This window comes from Parasteatoda tepidariorum, chromosome X2, assembly GCF_043381705.1.
Source record: "Parasteatoda tepidariorum isolate YZ-2023 chromosome X2, CAS_Ptep_4.0, whole genome shotgun sequence".
Lineage (NCBI taxonomy): Eukaryota > Metazoa > Arthropoda > Arachnida > Araneae > Theridiidae > Parasteatoda > Parasteatoda tepidariorum.
In genome coordinates, this window is record NC_092215.1 from 23,819,829 (window position 1) to 23,835,334 (window position 15,506).

The 15,506-nt window shown below is 28.7% G+C and overlaps 1 long non-coding RNA gene across 1 annotated transcript; it reads left to right on the forward strand.

Annotated features, from left to right (window-relative positions):
- The first annotated feature begins 2,120 nt into the window (after positions 1–2,120).
- Positions 2,121–14,871, forward strand: LOC122272513 (uncharacterized). Its single transcript, XR_006227101.2, has 2 exons — positions 2,121–2,346; positions 9,885–14,871. It is a non-coding gene; the product is annotated as an uncharacterized lncRNA (long non-coding RNA).
- The last annotated feature ends 635 nt before the right edge of the window (positions 14,872–15,506 follow it).

Here is a 15,506-nt window from a genome sequence, read left to right on the forward strand (position 1 = left end):
AGTTGATGGATGGCCAGCTCCTTGATTTTGGTGAGCTAGATTTTCTTTCAGCTTCTTGCTAACTCAGTTGCCCCTCTTTTACCAATATAGCAGGCTCATAAAAGTGTTTGTGTATATTCTGGGGATTAACTCAGCAACAGAACATGTAAAGTCATCAATTTTGAGTTTAGGAAATATGGTCGTAATTAACTTCTTTATTAAAAAAAAAAATTTACTGGGGATTCAAATAACATGCAAGCAGTAGAAAAACACCCCTGTAAATAAGCACTTTAAAGTAAGGTTTTTGGTAGAAGAGAAACCTACCTGATTAAATTAATGAAACTATAATATTAATATATTGTATATAAATGACAAAACAGAAACTGAATATTTTGAATTTAACATAATATAAAATGCAGTAGTATTTAAAAAATTCCACTTTAATTATAACTACACAGTAGAATATTTTTATAATATAAACCTTGAAATGTGAGGATTTGTGACATAGAATTTTTATTTTTATATAGTTAATTTACATATCATCAAACTTAGCTACTAACCATGGTAATATATATGTGGAACCGATCATTATTATTTCTGTAAAATATTTTTTAAATCTAAGTGCTTTGAAACGAAAAAATATATGCTTGAGTATTTCTTATTTATTGTAAAGAATAAACTGAAATTATCAAGAACCTTAGCACTAATAATAAACAAATTTAACAATTTTGGATGGCTTTAGAGATAGTAATATCTTAGCAAAATTATTATGTTTATTTATTTATTATTTTTTTTGTTGCCTGTTGCTTAGTAATAAAAAATTTTTAACTACAATTTTTACCGTTTATTCCTACAATGTTAATACAGTTTATGGAGAACTGTGGTTTTTTTATTGTGTGTAATATAGATCTTTAACTGTTTTTAAAAATAAATTAATTCACTACTCTAATATGTTATTGATTAGTGTTCTATGTTAAAGAAAATGATGTATAAAATACTATTAGTTTCAGCAGTTGGTGTTTATCTTCATATTCTAAAATTTAAAAAGCATTTACATCTTCTTTTGATCCTAAAACTAACAATAGAGTCTAAAGCAGTGATTCTCAACCACTGTGCCGCGGCACTTTTGTGTGCCGCCAAATTCTTAAAATGTGCCGCCAAATATTAGAAATGATACAATAAAAATTATAATGCTTTTTTTATTATGAGTAAAGTTTAAATTAAAGAAAAATTTATATATATATATATATACATATATACTTTTTGTAATTTTTCCACGCTTTAACCATGTGAACATCCTTGTCGGCGATTCTCTTGTCTCTGACAATAATAAAATAAGATGGAAGTGTTTAAATTATATATGACACACAATTTTAAAAAATGTTATAAGAGCTAATCACTAAAGTAAGCTATGCAATTATTAAACAAATTAACAAAGGATAACTTAGAAAATTAAGCTAACAATTAATAATTAGCAAAAGAACTAGTTAACAAGAAATCAAAAAAAATAACAGTTAATGCAAAAAAACTAACAGTTAATTACTATAGAAAGTAAGCTAACAGTTAATAACTAGCAAAAAATAAATAACTGTTACTAACTAATAAAAAATTGGTTGAAAGAGATAATTAATCCCTTAATAAATTTGCTTTTGTAGTACATATTATTTTATTTAACATTCAAAATTATTATCACAAACTATTTAACACAGTATGAAATAGGTAATTAAACTACTTTAAATCTAATTTTTTTCATTGTGTGCCGTCAAATTTCGAAATCGTTAAAAGTGTGCCGCAACGAAAAAAAGGTTGAGAATCACTGGTCTAAAGAATAATGCGGAATCAAAACTCCAAATGCTTCGAAGAATGCTACTTATTACTACTACTTATTAATTTTTAGTAACAAAACATTTTATATTTTATTTTATTTTTTTATTCGATAACTAATTTTTAATAACATCTTTTATAAATAAAGAAATAAAACTTTCACATATTAAGGCTGCAAAAACAGGAACGGAAAACAAAATTTAAATAAGGTACCGCGAATCGTTTTAGCCTCCCCATTTCTGCTAAGATCAAGACTTGCTCGTATTATCCAATTAATTTATAAGGATCCTAAGCAAATTCAATGCTGTTCCAAAGACTTGTCGCCTACTTCAAAATTTTCCCCTCAAGTTTCAAATCAAAACAAAACCCAACAAAATCCTGGGTTAAACCCAAGAAAACCTTGGGTTTTGTTTTGATTTTAAATTGAAAACAAACACTAAAAAATGAGTTGTGGGTTAGTACCCTGGGCATCTGTTCTTTGTGAGTTAATGACTCCAGATCCTTGCTATTCTAAAGCAGTAGAGATGCAGAAATGTTTAAAAGGTGAATACGTCATATTCATGAATTCCGTTTATTTATTTGTTTACAGTGTGGATGTAATTTTACTTATCCAAATTGAATTCAATTTAAATATTAACTTTGCAAATACACAGCATTTTAATTCAGATTTATGTTTGTAAATCAAGTTGTTTTATTTCTTTTATTTTAAAAAATTGATATATTTTCTTCCAGTTCAGGAGAAAATGCATCAGATATATTTTCTCCTAATTCGGGAGAAAGCAAAAATAATCAGCGATCTCCTTCTTTGACTTAGAATAATTTTAAACGGAAATAGTTTTTTAAATAATTTTAATTATTCATTAAATTTAAATAATTTAATGAATAATTTTAAACGGAAATAGTTTTTTACTAGAAAAATTTGTTTTATAATATGTAATAGAATTTTATTGTCTTTTTAATATTAATTCTGACCAAATATCTCATGTCTACATTTGCGTCGCCAATAGCCCATTGTGCTCTAGTGCAACGTAAATATAGTACCTACCTACATGTCTACATTTGAATTTAATGTTGTAAGCATATTAGTAAAATGATTTCTGAATCAAAGATTTGCAGTTCAGAACCTGCGCCTAAATAATGGCCAAGTTTTGTCACAGGTAATAATCCAGAAATCATTTATTTAGAAGCTTAAAGCATCTCGGTAGAGGGCCAACTGGGGATATTTCCATATCGTGATCTGTTGGGCCAACTACAATCGCCAAGGTGTCAAATAGATTTTGAACTTGCAATTTTTTTAAAAAAAACATGTGGATGTTTTCTCAGGGGGTGTCTACGAGTTAAACATTTCAAGCTGGTCCCTTTCTGTGATATTTTTTTTAAAGTTTCTAGCAGGCAACTGCCGGGAAGCTGCCAAGACATGGCAGTTGTTCTGCCACAGATCAGGATATGGAAATCTTCCCGCCCAACTCAGAAGTTTAATTCATAACCACTGCTAGATAAACCACTACATATTTTTTAAAAAACTTTAGCATGTTCAAAAACCTTTGGCACCCCAGCAAATGTAATGAAGCAAAAGTTATTAAAATGCTCTCATTGTGAACGTGGTTCAGTGTCTTCTCTTCTCTTGACTGCCCTTTGTGTTTAGAAAGGTTCATTTTGAACTCTAATCATAATTTGTCGTGTTCCACCTTTTATGACAAGCATTTTACTGTGTACAGCGAGTGATGGAATTGCGGATAGATGGGGGGTGCCGCTTTTGAAAAAAATAATCATGTGTTCCCCTACTTCTATTTCGTCTAAAATTCACTCTCCCACTTCTTAGCTCCACTGAAATCCATACTCCTATTTCTAAAACTACTTATCTGCACTCACTGAAATGTAGTGTCGTACAACGTGTTCTAGTGTTGCAATTATGCTGCACTGCTCAAACACTTTTATAATGATTCATAAGACATATCTCAAAATTCAACCGAGAGAGCTAAATTTTCAAGATTAAAGCTAAACGACTTACTGAAACTGTTTTTTTCTAAGATTTTGAACTTTTTCTTAATCCCTTTACAGAATTGCAAATTTTTCTATTGATCTTAAAAAATATGATCTCAAAAGCATGACTACCTGAAGCACACAAATTAATTACTCGCCCAATATATGTTATGGAATCAATAACAGAGAAAGGAAGACATGGTCAATGAAGCATAAAACTCTACAAGAAATCTTAGTTTTAAAATCCCATGTTACAATATGGTGCTAAAACTAAAAAGATCAATCCTTTGAAATGGTCACAAGATGTAGACTCTAAATTTTATTTGGAGAGAAAGCCAACTTGCAAATGTGCAGAAGATTTAAAGTTCAAGAAAGTAAAATTTATGAGATTTCCAAAAGCATATTAAAGCATTCCTATCCGGAAAAAAAAAAGAGAATTTTCTTTATATTTTGAATACATTTGTGGTCTCTACTGCAGAAAGCATATGTGTATTCAGCTCTCTAAATGATATCCATACAGACATAAGAAAGAGTTTAAAAGTCAACAGAAAATCAGGCATTATTTTCATATAGTGTGTGGGTGTAAGAGTAGTTCAATTTAATCCATTACTAAGTGTTAAATCATGACTTAGTAGTGGGAGCTGTAATGCTGAATATGCTCACATACAACTTGGAAGGCAGCTGAAATTTGAATATGAATCTAGTGTGTTTTGTGGGATCTTGTTTAACTTTTATTGAGCTGGGGTAAGTATTCTTTCCGCCAAATCATTAATTTTTAAAATTGATGGGAAGCTGTTTTCCTACTTATGATCGGTGCAGCCATTTGTTGATAACTTCAGATTTTCGCTTTCATATCTGTTGATAACTTCAGGGCTTTGTTTACATTAATATGGGTAACAGTAAAGGTTCCATATGGCCAAGAAGAAAGGCTGACACTATTATGAAGCTCTTTTCTTTTAAGCATTCCTTCAGTTGGTTATTTCATGTTGAGTTTATTGTATTTAAGAAAAATTTATAAATTCAGTTATTTATAAGCAGAGGAGTTCAAGTTTATGGCCAATTCTTTGCAATAGTTTTTTTCTTTTTCTGATGGCTGAGGCTTCTATGTTCTTCCTTACAGAAGATGATGTAAGTGTTGCGCATTTAACATTATCCAATCGTGGAAGCAAGCAACATTACCCATGCCACAAATACCTGTTCATGGGATAAGTCACAAAAACTTATAACACAACAGAGGACGAACTCAGAGAGTGAGAGACAACCATGCCCTGAGGGATTTTGAACACACAACCATTGACTTTGTATCACGCTCTTTACAATGGGTTAAAATTTGCAAATTCCCAACAATTTCAGACCAAAAGAATGGTTTCAAAAATCAAATTATTTTTAGGTAGTAAGTAGAGTAAATTTCCTTTTATAAATCAAACTCAAAAATAATTTTACTTAACATCACTATAAAAAATTCTCCTATTAAGGGTTAAGGTGAAAAAGTGTCCACATTTTTAATAAAAATATATTTTAAAAAAATTATTCGGGTGAAGAAGAGATGCTCTTTCTACCAAGAGCCAGATACTATCCCCCACTTTTTGTTCACCCACTTCTACCATTGCATTATCTTTCCAACTACCATGTCATCTACCATCTTTTTTAATCAAGGATTTTGTGCTAAACTACAAGAGGAGGACTCTGGTGATTAATAAAGCACTCCTGCAATTGCCTGTTGTCTGCAAAGTTTTTATAATTTCAAGTTCTAACCAAAATGATGGTAATGTAGTCCTCATTCTACACTGATCACTTTCACTTCATAGATAGTTTGATACCTTTACATCGAAAGCTTGATGGACTTTAAACCAACTCTGGTGATAAAACGCTAGTCTTTTACAATAAACACTGTGTGTCATTGTTTTACTTAGTGCCTTAACCACTGTGTCGCATTTGGCACAAAATGGTTAAGTATGGTGTAATGATATAAGTACGGTGCTCAAATACTGAACTGCATTTGATTAAATTAATTAATTTGTCTCATTTCGAAAAATTTTATTATTCGTAGAAGGAAAGTAGGAAAGATTTATTTCGTCACCTTTATTTCTTGAAATCTTTAAAATATAGAATGTCATAATATTGTTTTTAATTAATTTAATCAGGTGGTAATTACGTAAACATTATGACTTAAATCAATTTTTTTTTCAATTGGATTCTTGTATTTTTTCACTTCTTCAGTCTAATTAAAAATATTTAATTTATAATAATGAGAATGAAACAAATTACCATTAAATATGTTCAAAAACTAAGTTGCATTTTTCAATACCCTTTTTAATTTAAATGACTGCGGGGTGGGTGGCTCCTTCATACCAGCTAGGGCCCAGGGGATAATTGCAATTTCTGGTCTGTGGCCAGTACAACTTTCCCTTTAGATGATAGGAAATGACAAAACATTTTGACCACAGGCAGCACTATTTAAAAGAATCCTTTTTTAAATCCATAATTATCGAATTCTCTTGCTAATTAAAATGATAAATACCGATAAACTCACACTGCCTCAGAACGGTTTTTAAACTAACAGGACTAGACAAAACTTGTTGCTAGTTTGTCTCAAATTGAGCTTGGAAAATTTTATTTTGAGAATATAACCTTAACTATGTTTACATTTATGTTAGCTTTTCAAACAAAATCATAATTGTTGAAAAACATTAAAAATCCTTCATGAAAAAAAAAGCAGATGCTATGTGCAAAATTCATTAAAATCTCTCTTTCTAAAAGAATAAAGATCAAATAAATTTACTTCCAAAAATTTTATCAGTTATGTCTTCACAAATATATTGACAACATAAATATTGAGCAAAATAAAGGAACGTTTAAACTTTAAGGCTCATTTACTCAAGTTGACTAAAATGTCACTTACCTACTTCTTCCACTGAGATCTTCAATAATAATTAGCAATCTAAACATAAATACATGGGAGGTTCAACCATAGGGTGGTTTGACCCACCCTATCTTCTCTATATTTAAGTATTTATTTAACTGATGAGTACAAGATGGCAGCATGATATGAAGTAGAATCACTTTTTGTTTCTATTTATTAGCCATTTGCAAGTAGAATCAAGAGCAAATCACATATCAAGGCTGATTGTGCTCCGGAAAAAATCCGGATTTCTGGATTTTTTTGCTAACAGTGATCCGGAAGTTTCCGGAGATCGAAGGTCCAGACGTTTCAAAAAATCATTGATCAAGGAAGTTTCCGGAAATCAAATTTTTAAAGGTGGAGCTTAAAAACACAGTTTATTTTATTTGTTTGTAAGGGAGAGCCAGAGAGATATTTTATAAGCTTATATTCATGATTAATATTCATTTTTTATCAGTAAATAGTTGTTATAATCATAAACTCAAGAATGAAAAACATATCTGAAAATTTTAATTACTTCTCCGGGTCATCATAGGTATGTCTAAATGGTATAGGTATGTGTAAAATTTTAAATATATTTTAAGTAAACTAAGAAATATTGAGAAAATGGGAGAAAAAAACTTGTTTAAATTTTTTTCAATTTAAACTTCTTTTCTTTTTTTTTTTATTCGAGAAATTTTCCGGAATTTTGACTTGGGCTCACAATCACCCCTGTATTATAGCATTTTCATTATGAAAAGTAACTTTTATTGCTGGAAGTTGTTCTCTCCTGTGCCATCTAAGATTAAAATAAGTAAAAGTAAGTTCAATTATTTGTGTACTTAGATTAATATACTAGAAACTAGTATACTCATTATTTAATATTATTTTCTGTTTTAATGTGTTTTTTTTTACATGAAATTTATTTTTTTCACTTTGCTACTACAATATTAAAATATTCAACCCATCTTTGAAATTTTCACTGTTTTTCTATTATTCTTCTGTTTTTGTTATTTTTATTCTCTAATTATTTAAATGCAACTATTTTTTGTATCTTTTTTTATTCTTTCTATATTTTTTCGATTAATTATTTGTCCAATTCCATATTCATATACTATTTGCATTTTTCTTATGGTTATTCAATAATGGGTTAACTTTTTCAGATCCTTTTTTTGCTGAAATCAGGAAATAAAAGGTGTCTCTAACCAGAATGAAATTTGCTGTTTTATTAGTCACTGATAATGATTAAAGTGTAAAAGTTGTAACTGCTGAGTAAATAATTGACAGAAAAACTTTAGGTAAATTGGACAAATATAAAATGTCATAAGTTGAGGACATTGAATTTAAGGCAAACCACATTTCTTTCCAAATATTTTCTCGTGAAGAAGAACATGTGCTCGAAGTTTATTTACTGTTTGCTTCAAAAATTAAATTACAGTTTAACTTCAATAGCAGCACGAGCTTTAGCATTCCAATATGCTTAAGTGAAAAGCAAAGTCATTTTTGAAAATTGCTCTGACAAAATTGCAAATTATGACTGGTTGAAGGGTTATTTACACAGGCAAGCAAATTTATTGTTGCAGAGACCTGAATTAACTAGTTTATCCAGAGCCACTGCTTTCAACAAAACAACTGTTGGTGAGTTTTTCAACAATTTAAGCTGCATCTTAGAAAGAAATTTTTTTTCTCACCAGAAGCAATTTTAATTGTTGATGAGACTGGCAGCATTACAACTGTGCACGAACCAGGAAAAATTATTGCTTTAAAAAATGAGAAACAGATATTGCAAATCACCTCAAATTCACAACCTAATCTAGTTTCCTGCTCTATATTAGTTGCATCATGAAAGTAAATGCAAATGTATGTAGCTTCAGTTTCATTTACCCTGAAAAAGAAGATGTTGCAACAGTATCCAAAGGAGATGTCATTAAGCTCCCTCATCCAATGATCAGTGAAGGCACTGAAAGAGTTGCTCTAAAAATGAAATTTGACTGATATTTTTAAATATCAAAACATTTACTGATACAAACTGATTTCGATTTAATTGAACAATTTTTGTTCAAACTTGTTATTTTTAACTACTAAATAAATATTTGGTATTTCTTTAGACTCATTTATTGGTTGTAATAACATAGCATTTACTTTTTTCTGTATAGGTTTAAAAACTTCAAATTTCTGTGGGTCAAACCACCCTGAAGGAAGGAGGTTTGACCCAGTTTATATACTCTTAAAAAATCATTGATAAAATCATAATTTATGAGAAAAATAATTACATAAACTGATGAAAAACAATATAATCTGTCAATTAATGTCAAGTTGGAAATTTCATTACAATTACACGAAAATATGTTTTTGTAAAAAGCTGGTCAAACCTCCATGTTTCCCCTAATTATTTTAAATGTCAAAAATAATGTGTAAAAATTTTCTATTTCTCTATTAATTTGACCCGCTATTTTTGTAGTAAACGTTCCCCAGTTAGTGTGAAAGTTTTGTCTTTGCTTACCATGGGCTTAAGCTGGGTGTTTGAGAGGACTGCTGTTTCTACCTTTATGTCGAAACCTGTCTGGTTTTGAATCCTCATGGCTTTTAAATGAACTAAATCCATGGGGTAGTTGCAAACCATCAGGCAGAGGTCAAGTACTAACTTTAACCATCTGCTTTCCAATCAAAATTTCGATATAGTGCTTTTGGGTGCAATTATTGTTTTCAGATTAACATTAAGGATGAATCCTAAATTGTAGCCAACAACCCATTAAAATTACATTATCTCCCTTACAACTCATATTATCTGCAAAAATTAAGCTAAGAATATTTTATGTTTATCATATTTCAAACAATGGCGAATTTCAGCATTTTTATTTGTGCAATAGCTGTATTTTCTAAATTGTGTGTGTACTATTATCTTACGCATCTTTTAATAAATTGCTTTTCGGGAATATTATGTTAACATTTTTATAAATGTATTTATCTATAAATATTGTTTTTCTAATTTAATTGCTAAATGATTTTAAACATTATAATTTGCTCTGTTAAAAATATTGTATACATATTAGTAAATAGATGTTAAATTCAAGAACCTTTTAAAATTAAGGTGAGATTTTATTTATTCATATTATTATTTTGCATAATGGTTTGCTCTGAATTTATTCACTTAATACTTTTTCTTTCATGTTATGAAAACATTATGTGTATAATTGATTTTTAGATTTTTTTTCAGCAAATCGTTATCGTGAAGGTGTCTGCTTTGAGGCAATTGCAGTATTGGAGAAGTGCTGCACAAGATGGAAAGATCGCTCATCATGTTGTGTGAAATATGAAAGATTGCGGCCACAAACATCTGTCCAACCTATGAATATAAATGTTAGCCTAGATCATTATATCCTTAGTGAACTTCTTCTTGGCCACTAATACTAGTTTTTTGAGTTTTGTTAACTGTGATAATATGAAAGGTATAAGCATTTTACCCACCTTTTTATTTGTTAGCTAATAACCAAATGCTCATTTTATATCTTAAGCTATATAGTTGCATTTGATTTTTAAAAAATCAACTGTATATTTTGAGGTGCCTTGTCTTTCAAATGATTGTAAAACATCTTTATTGATTCTGTTGAACATATTTATATATATTATAAATTTTGTTTGATGGTTGTCTTTATTTATTACAAAATGTATATATAGATGCCCCGTGCAGAATTATATTCTGCTTTTGGATTTACAGGTTTAAATCCCCTCTCCAAGCTTTTATGATTAAAATTAATATTATTTATAAAAAGTAAAGTTATCAATGGAAGTAAAATTTTTAAAAATTCTGATATAAAAATTGTTCACATTTCCTTTATAAATATAATATTAAGTAGTAATATCATCAATAATATAAAATAATAACAAATTAGCAATATCAACTGTATGTACCATATGTATTAAAATATGAATTTACTCTAAAATGAAATCCTGGTTTTATCCCTTGTTTAGTTAGATTAAAATGAGTCTTTATTTTTTCGAAATTTCAGAATTGAAAAGAATGATTGCTTTTAACAGGTTAAACACAGACTATTTAATGATAACAAAATAATGTGAGCAATATTACGGAGTAAAAGTTCAAAGCTGCTGTGAGGTGGAGAGATTTCTCAGGGCCCCTTATTTTTTGGACTCTAGGGAGTTTTGCAAAATTATTTGAAATATTTTTTTATAAATCAAAGTTGATTTTTTTTAAAAAAAAATTTAGTTTTAGCATTGAAAATTAAGAAACTTAATTTTCTCTTTCAATCATAAAGATGTTCATCGAGAATTATGGCTTCTGATAAAGGTATTGGTCTCCGCATTATTTGGGACCGAACTCGCGAGAAAACTATTCATGGAAATCACAATCATTAAATTTGAAAATGATATGTATTTAAGCATTTTTAGATGATTATCGAAATGGGCCCTTTATTGAAAAATTCCATACTTCTAAGGGCCCGGCACCTTATATATTAATAATAAAAATTGAAAATGTATACAAAATTTGAAAATATAATATTAATGGATGAAAAATGTTAAGCCTTTATTTCTTAGGAAAAATCATATATCTTTCAATTGCTCATCCAAGGACCTAATGAGGCTTCAAATTATCAGTAAAACCATACTAAGGCGGAAAAAAAGTTTCGTAATTGCAAATAAAAAATTCAAAATTTTTGACACTGAATCATAGAATAAAAAATATATATTTTAATATATCTTTATGATTAATCAGCTGATACCCTTAAACGGAGAATTCTTTATCATAAAGTCTCACATCCGTTATATCAGTTATAATAATTAAATTAAAATTTTTAAATTTAGAAAAATCATTAAAGAAAGTTTCTAAGTAAGCTGCTTGTTTTAAGGAATAAAATTTGAAAAAAATCGTAAATCTTTTTTAAAAATTTAAATAAAAATTATCAGTTTTCTAAATGATAAATTTTCTCAGGTGCCCGGAGCCAAAAAGAGAGATTATAGCAATAAAAAATTATTGTCTCAGTGAAATATTATATGCACTTAAAAAGATGTATTTAAAAATCCCAAACACAGATTACTAGGGGTTCACAGTGATTTGAGATTCAATGATGATTTCTCATGTTCATAATGATTTCTGAGATTCAATGTATTAGTATAAGTATACTAGTCAACACGTTTTGTATAATATAATTTATGACATTTTCCAAATTTAATTTTATGTCAAGTGTGTGGTAATCATTTGAAAATTTGATGCATTTTAATTAGACCAAAACATCCAATCCCTCTGTTTTTAACAAAATATTATAAATTAAATTAAGTATGAAGCAACTATGAAAATGTATTAAACATTTTTAAATTTTTAATGAATATTAAATTTCTTTCATTTTAATTGATTTTGCCCAGTTCTAATTAAAGAAATATTTGTGAATGCAAGCAAACACAAAATTTAATCGCTTTTTTTTTAGAAAAGGAACATCTAAAACGCACCAGAAAAATATTTGTAAATAAACAAAAAAATATGTATCTTATTAGAGATAGAACCTAATGCCTGCTAGAATCTGGAGAAATCCAAAATGATATGTTCTTCATTTGAAAATGTTATTCTCAAATAATATATACATAGATTATCCTTTCATTACTTTAAGATGACATACCACACAATAAAATTTTAATATTGTAAGATCGTGTTATGAATTTTAATAGTTTATAAGCAACGAGCTTATGTAACTTAAAAATAGAATAGCTGAATTCTAGTTGAAATTAAGCAGTCAAAATGAAAAAATACTCGCCAAGAAACGATAAAAATGCATTAATAATCAACACAAATTATGCTATTTCAAGTAATTTAGATTATTCTTTATTGCTGTTTTCCGTATTATATAGATGCAGAAATATATATTACTGTTCTATAAAGAAGAACGTCCGGTGGCTGAGTGGTAGCTCTTTGTGCTCCCGTACCACAGGTACTGGGTTCGATCCTCCCTCCGGGCAAGGTCGACTCAGCCTTTCATCCCTTCAATGGGTCGTTAAATGAGTACCGAGCATGCTTGGGAACTAAACAATGGGGGTTTTCACGTTCGGCTGACCACCTAACCAGAACATCTGCTCCTGCACCCCAGAGCCCAAGGTCAAGAAAACTGAGATGGGCACAGTAGGCCTTAGCCCTCTATGGGCTGTCACGTTTAGTTTAGTTTAAAGAAGAATATTCTATAACTATTACAGTTCTGCACGTTCTGAAATCACATTTATTCATTAGAATGAAGTAAGCAATATGGAATTTAATAACTTCCCTTTAATTTATAATGAATTGTAGACAAACCAAATGTATTTTACTTTAATACGCACATCTTTAACATTGGGAAATTGTTCTTCAAATGTTGGTAGCGTTCTGTTTCTGAATGATTTACCAATGTTCTGGGTCATTTTTTCAAGTTCTGCTGTTTCCTTAGTGAAATTTTGTTACTAAAAAGAAACCTTTTCCTAAACCAATGATTCTGATAGAACTAAATCGAAACTTGATAAATAAAAGCCTGAAAATATCTTCCCGCTAGAGGGCGTATTCAAGCGTTGCAATCGCGAATTACATTTTATAATATATATTATACTTGTTTGAATGATTATACAACCATTGTTTAACTGAAGAAGAACATTGTTTGTTAGCAGACAGTTATATGCTGCTTAATTTGATGTTTTCATGCATCTTGAAAAATAAGAAGTGGTAGCAAAATAAAATTATACAGAGAAAAATTATAACTTAGCTTTGATTGCCTTTAAGAAATAAAGTGTTATTTAGAAGAAGAAATTATCCACCTATTGTAAGTTTGCTACCATTTTATTTTTTTATCTTATTGCTTTATTGCAGTCTAACAATAAAGTTCTAAAAGGGCCTGCAGAAACTGGCAAAAGCTCTATAAATATTTGTTTGAAAATTATCAGAGATAGAGCTATGTGAGAGAATTTTTCAAGAGAGTGTCTTAAGAATGGCATTTATTAGCATACAAAAAAGGGGAGAACACCCTCTACTGTAAGCTATTAACATAAATATAACTATGTAGTTAGAGCTGAATGGAATATTTTCACTTGTTTTAAAAATTTCATAAGGCTGGTTCTTATACAATCATCTCAATTTAGTTAAAATTAATTTAAAGAATATAGAATATTGCATTGTTAAAAAAGTCATAAAATGAATTATAATTGAGATGCCTCTAAAACATTCAATAACTTATTAAATTCTGTTGAAACTATTTTTTTAAACTTTAAAAAAAATATGATTTCTTTAGGATAATTTTATTTTACAATCAAATCAAGTGTTTGAGAATTTAATTAGAATTTTTTCTCTATAAATTATCTTTATAATATTTTGTTATAAGAAGTACCCCAATTTAACTTATCTTTTAAATGCTTTTTATATTCAGTTTTATATAGAAAGAGCTATTAGAGAAATTGTGTAAAACAGCACTGTTCCTCCTAACTCCAACGCTATCTGTTCTTCACAGTGCATGTATAAAAATGTCAATAATAATAGCAATATTGCTAAGGTGTAGAAGATAAGGTTGATGTTAAGGTCAACATAAGAATAACGCTATTCAAAATCTTCCAATCGTTACTTCAGTAATACTGTGCAGATAATCAAAAAGGTACTTTATTAATTCATGTAGTAATATGAATACAACCATGTAGCTTTAGTATCTTAATTTCTTTAAAAGAAATTAGAATCTTATACAACATATTATTCAAAATTATTTTAAGGAATAAGGAAAATGTCATAATTAAGATTATATTTGTTTTTGGATACCAATATTCAAAGACAAATATATAAAAACAAATATATATATTAAAAAAACAATACAGCATAAAAAAGTATTGCTGAAATATTTGTAAAATCTTCAGCTGTTTATGAAATTTTATTGTAAAAAAATTTTAATTAATAAATTGAAGAAAATAAACATGATTTCTGAAACAATTATTGTATGTTAATAGCAAACAGAGCATTCCAATATTTACATTCAATTTCAAGCCTCTCAATAATTTTCATTTCTTATAATGTACTGCCGAAGCAAGTATATTTATATAGTAATTTCCTTTTTATATTAAATTTATAAATAATAAAGTTATTGTAACCTCAACTAAACTCATTTTTCATATTGCTTGTAAAATTGTGTAATCCTGAATGAATTTTTTGTAACATATCAATATGTTCTATTGAAATAAACTCTTCAAACATAAAATTGAGTTAATATTATTCTAATTTTTAAAAAAAAACTATCCCACTTCTTATAGGTGTTATTTCTTCTCTAAATGGATCAAGTATTGAAAGATTTGATGAACAGTGAATTTAAAAGAAAGATATTACCCTAAATAACTTTTGTTCTGATGATCGGATTTCCACAAACAAGGATACAATTTAATGGATTGACGTCAAATATGCCAATCAATTAATGCTAACAATTACTATGTTTTGGTATTAGACATTAAAGTGTACCCATCCTTTTTTCCATGAGTTTGGATTCTTGACCCTCAAAATATAGTTGCAATTTGAAAAATATGGTCCCGACAGTTAGGCTAGAATTATTGCGATTTTGGACCTTAATTTTATTTACACTCTGTGTATTCATCTATAGCTAGAAAACTTATTAAGATAGGCAAAAAATATTTGCTAACATATATAAATTTTGTTTATTCAGACTAGACTGTTTTTAGCGAACCCTGAGTTTGTCCTTATTTTACGGTCTTATTGTAATAATTACAGTCAGCCTCTTTTAAAGCAATACCATTGGTTCCAGCCAACTGTATTGAAATAAGCAGGTTATTCAATTATAAAAGGAAAGCATTAGTCACTCATAAATGCTAATTTTTTTTTCTT